The sequence below is a fragment of the Semicossyphus pulcher genome, unplaced genomic scaffold, assembly GCF_022749685.1.
Source record: "Semicossyphus pulcher isolate SPU_LCO1_2020_fin unplaced genomic scaffold, fSemPul1.0.p SCAF_7, whole genome shotgun sequence".
NCBI lineage: Eukaryota > Metazoa > Chordata > Actinopteri > Labriformes > Labridae > Semicossyphus > Semicossyphus pulcher.
Window position 1 is genome coordinate 28701235 of NW_027211748.1, and position 6000 is coordinate 28707234.

Here is a 6000-nt window from a genome sequence, read left to right on the forward strand (position 1 = left end):
GACCCGGTAGCATTGAAGCATAACATACACCTCTGAGCATGTGAGCATGCGGGCTTTCCACAAAACAAGTAGTAATGCACAAGCACGTTACACAGCTTTATATTTGTTATAGGTTTTTAAAATACGAAATACTTTATCTTTTGGCACATCAGCACAACTTTATCGTAAGTATCAGGACTCTGAAAAGTGATTTTATTTGAAAATAAGCCGTGATTTCAGTCATTGTAGTGCAGGCGGCGGGCTGCTCTCCTGATATTCCCCTTCAAAATAACATAAATCCTGACAATAAGCTAAAATTATGACTTTATTCCCATATAATTGCAACATTTCTCTTGTAATATTACAACTTTATTCTCTTACGGCTTTACTGTCGTAATATTACGACTTTTTTTTTGTAATTTATGACTTTTTGTTCTTACGATTTTTTTCTCGTAATATTACAACTTTATTCTTTCTTATTTCTTTCATGTAAATAATATTGTTATAATTTGGTCTGAATATGTAAAGGAACTCTCAAGGTTGCACAAAAGATAAATAACCTTCCTCTCCCTATGACGCATGTCATGACCTTGGCTTGACTCCTTTAAATGTGTTTAAAGTAGTAAGCTTCCTTTTAAATATAAAGTACATATTTCTTCTTCTTCTATACTTCATCAAAGCAGAACTTTTTACGTTGTTGTATTAGTTAACGATACATACATGTTTGCATCTATGCATCTAGGCTTATGTTCATTATTATTACTACACATATAAGCCACAATAGACTCACCATCCATTGGAAACAACTGCCTTTCTAATAAAAAAACATCATTATAACTGACAATAATAAACCTGATTAACATATAATTACAGATATATGATATTGAATTGTAGCGCTAAGAAATAAAGACTGTCAGGTACAGTTCAGTCATTTGAGAGATGTGATATGATCTCCAGTCTGTCAGGAGGGAAAGCACCAGTAAATATTTAATCAGTGATTTGGTTTGCCGTTCTAATATTCATAAAATCTAATCAACTTAATCACGGCGTGATCGTTATTTCACAGCGTAATGAGACTCCCCGTCGGTTCACTCGAGCGTGGCTGACTTCACAGAGTCGCTCTCAAAAACAATAAAACTAACACACCCCACACACACACACACACACACACACAAAATGCACAAAATGACAAGGTGGGAGATAGAATGAAATAAAAAGGAAGGAAATCAATAAGGAAAGGAGAAAGGAAGAGAAATAAAATAATAATAAAATAAAGTGTGCCAACCACAGTCTGCATAAAAAGATGGACGACATGACAGCTTCCTTAAAGTGAAGCCAAACCCTCTCTATCGCCCCCTGCTGACTGGCTGCAGTATAGGTCATAAAGCCCGCCTCCTCCATGTTAACAGATGGGACAACCTAACCCTAACCCTAACCCTTTAATGATGTTTCTAATAACAACTCGGATAGTAGGACAAATAGGAAAAAGTGCAAGACTTGCTATCGACTGTTTAAAAACCTCAAGTTTGGCAGTTGGATGTTGTCAAGTGGCCAATTGTGGACGAGAGGTTGGATATCTATTGCTAATCCTCTGTCCTGAATGAGAGGTCTATTTTACTTCTAATGGGACCTTAGTTTACAAAATGAACATCATGCTGTATTATAAATGTCTTGAAACTAGAGATTGACACCAAAAATGTACAAGGAAAATGTTTTAAATCGAGAGACTTCATAGACTTTTATACAACCTGACTCCTTTTTGCAACCTGCTGAAGATTTACAATAGTGCAAGTTTAAGGCACTTCCTTGTATGGTTTAGATGATACTTTGAGTGAACATTTATGTACCAACCCTGGTTCAGAGGGCACAAAAATAAAAAACAAAAACCAGGGGGGAAGGAGCAAAGTGCTGAAGAGACAATAAATATGCTAATTCTGTAATATGAAACAAATGTCCAGATACCTCAGCAATACACCTTCATTCATCCTGTACGTGAAGCCAAATCCTCCTCGCCAAAAACCTGAGTGAAGAAGCAGGAGAGAGCGCGCCTGCAGGCTGCAGCTCTTCACAGACGAACAGTGAGATGGAGCTAATGTACAGGATAATGTTTGGCCCGAGGAGCGCACAGGGACGCCGCTGTGTCCTATTTGCTGGGATGTTGAGCTCATTTTGGAGGGCGCTTCATTCTCCCTGCCCTGTGGGATGTTAGCCACAGGCTGATTTACAGTACAATCTATCTGTTTTCCATCAGGCGCAGTAATAGCCTCCCTGTTGAAGTCTTAAACCACTTTATCTCACCTCAACAGTTTGGATGTCTGGAAAACAGCAGGAGCAGATGATAGACGTGTTATTATTTTTGCTAAGTTATTTGTTTCTATTACATGGATGAAAAAGTGCATATTTCCTGTTAGGACCTTCTCAGTAGCATTTTCTAGATCATCTGATTAGCATCCTATCAAGGCGTACATGTGAATGATTTCTTAGTTTCTAGGAGCTCGTTAAGCCCAGAGAAATTTGTCAAACCAATCGAGCATCTGTGGGACAGTGTTCGAGGTAAAGCGTCAGTTCTGCAAGTCAAGTAATCTGTTATTTAGTTACTTTTCATAAACATCATCTGTTACTGGAGAATAAATCACTGTATTTCTCTTTTCCTTTAGTCTCCACAAAAACAGAAACTCCCTGAAGCTCTGTTTCTGTTTCTCTCCTCCTTCTTGGCAGGTAGCTGCGTGTCAGCAGAAGGTAAACACAGCTGTGTCAGTGCGCATTTGTAGCTAGCTAACTCAGCTAGCGAGCTGTCAGAGAGGACAGCGTTTACTTTGTGGAAATATTCACATTATTCTGAATGTTTGGGTGAAAGGGACGAGAACAACATGACGGTGAAATGTAAGCTGTGTCTGGAGGAGAAGTGCTCGTCAGCTGTGAAGAGCTTGACTTCAAATGTGAAGAAGCATCTACAGCTAAACACAGCTCCACAACACTGGTGGGACTAAGAGCCCTTGTTGTACTGTTGTCATGGAAACAGCTGTGCCTAATACTGTATGCCTCTGCCCAGTTCACTGTCAGACTGTTAGCATAATAAAGAGCTGTAAAGGTTATACTGCGTCTGTCGAACACCTGCAGAGTTAGGGATTATGGGCCGTAAACGAGGCTCTGCAACAACGGTAGAGGCGATACATTCAAAGGTACATGTACAGCAGGCTACACACCGCCCTGATGATATAACACACATGTGTAACGAGTCGCAAAGGGGGTTTAGTTTCTGGTAACGCAAAAGTAATCTAAGTAGTAAGCTACTTTTCTCAGAAGGTAACGCAGGAACGTAACAAGTTACTTTTAAACGTAACGTTACACAGCACTGGTGCTGGACAAACAAGTCCGATCCATGAGGCCCCACCTCGCATGTTACAGGACTGAAAGGATCTGCTGCTCACGTCTCGGTGCCAGATACCTCAGCATACCTTCAGAGGTCTAGTGGAGTCCATGCCTCGACGGGTCAGGGCTGTTTTGGCAGCAAAAGGGGACCTACACAATATTAAGCATAGGTGATAATGTTATGGCAGACAAATAAAATTATACAAAATAAATAAATGGAATCTTTAACAGCATTGAAATATATTTCTAATTTGCTTCTGATGTTACCGCCTACTTTTAGGAGACTTTTCACAGAGTTTAAGAGGACAGTGTGGCGTGAGGCCTTGTGCAGAATTGGAGGATGGATAAACAGTCGTTTTGCTTCCAGCCTCTACTCAGAGTACTGTAAAAAAAGAAACAAAAGAGATGCAGGTGGGAAACAAAAATGTAATCACAGAGTATTAACATATTAAAAATGTGCACTCCTCTACATGTGCCGGATTTAAGATCAACCTTTACATTTCCACAGCGACAGATTTAGTTATCCTCCAAAGGAAAGTCAAGTCAGCGAGGGAGACATGCAGCTGATTTCACTTTATTCCTCCTTTCACTGCTCAGAGTTTCTCGCAGCACATGATGATCGAAACACGTGCTAAGAAACCGTGGATAATCGTACGGGAACGCAGCGGTGGAGCTTTGGGAGTCAGTCAGGTGAAATACTACAAGAAAATGTGAATCTCAGAGGCTCAGCGGCGCACCACCTTCAGCACACACCTGGAGATAAACAGCATCTCCCTAATCCTCTGAAGAGGGAGTCAGTCACCGGAAACCTGCAAACCAAGAGGATCAAAACACAGCAGAGGCCCGAGAGGAGGAGTGCGGTGATGAAATGTGATGATAGCAACAATAAAACGATGATGGGGAGCAAAAAACAGAGCGGATGATTTGGATCTAAGCCTGGATGTAACTCAGTCAGATTATCAGTTTGAGGGTTGATTGGCAGGGATTAATTAACGGATGTTAATTGGAAGTAAAGGTGAAGTGGGTGAGATTATGCAAAAAGGTATTATGATGTAAAAAAGTGGAGTGAATAGTTCAAATGGAGCCGAAGGCCTTGTATCAGGTATAAAAAAAACTCTTTTGTCTATTTTTTATATTCTCCCCATCTAAAACATACTTTTCCACAGTAAGCATCACATTTATTAACCTGTTCAGCCGCTCATTGACGCTACATGATGTGCACGCTGAATGGATGAATAAGACACAGTAAATATGAAGCTCTGAGAAAAAAGAAATGATCTGGTTTCTGTTGCAGTTCTTTGAATCATAGACTGTATGAACATAACAATGTCTTTGGGTACCCGGAGAGAACCCACGCACGCACATGGAGAACATGCAAGCTCCACACAGGAAGACCCACTACATCTAAGCTGGGATTTGAACCAGGAACCTTCTGGCTGTGAGGCAATAGCGCTAACCACTGGACAACAAAGGTTCCCAAAAAGATTAGAACCAAGGATGCAGCTTAGCCAGCCAATTCCAAGCCGTCCCTGCTCGATTTGACGACTCAGTCGAAGCCAATAATAGATTTTGCTGATGGGCGAAGAAGAAAGTGACGTTGTAGATAAGAAGAGGTGTAGTTTTTATTATAAAGTATTTACACAATTACTCTGACTTAGTACTTTGCGAGATTTAAATGGTGGTCACAACACTGATGAATTGTACGAAAGCCCTAAGTAGATATGCATCCATAGATTTTCTTTTCCTGTGATAACAAGTAATTTGAGTTGTTTTCCTGAGATTGCAGATTATTTATCGTGTTATCTCGAGAAATCAACGCTGGTTTTCCTGTAACAAGTTTATTTCAGTTGTTTTCTCAAGTAAGACCTACTGTTGTTTTTAATTTCGGAAAGGTTGTGGCTTTTCAATTTAAGAAAACAAAAAAAAATAACCTCATGAAAATCTTTGAAAACATCTTGTTGTTTAATTTAATTGAGCCAGGATCTTTGTAACATGTCCTCTTCATTAAATTATGATAAAGTAGATGCACACATAAAAAGGTAAAAAAAAATTACAATCATGTTGTATTTCATTTTATTTGTTTATTTTAACTTTAGGCATTATTAATCTTCCATATCGAGTTCATTTTGCTGCCTGCAGCCCGAGCAGGAGGGAAGAGGATGGACATGTTTTTTCTCCTGCTGCTGCAGAAACAATACTGCAGAATTTTATAAAAGTTATATGCCAGTGCTTTCATGTTGACATGTGTAAAGTGTGTGAAAGAAGCATCTCCTCATCCTCTGAGGACCAGGAATAATCAGAGTTTCACAACAATCCACTGAATACTTTTTGAGATATTTCAGTCTGGACCAAAGTGTTGGACTGAACGAACAACAACATTTCCATGTGGCAAACATAGTTAAAAACTCCTTTGTTTGAATGATGCTGATTCACAGCCTGAACCCGAGCTCTTCCTCTCCTCGTGATGTCACAGCCCGAGCAGCCGCCTTCCTCCTAAAGCCGGCAGCAGGGGGGAGAAGTCAGTCACTGTGCCGAGGCTTCCCGCTGCAGAGCTGCACTCTGAGTCCTCCCTGAGCACTCTGCTTCAGACACGGAGAGAAGAAGCAGCTGCGGAGGATAAACTACTGGAACATTTAACAGAAGATCTGA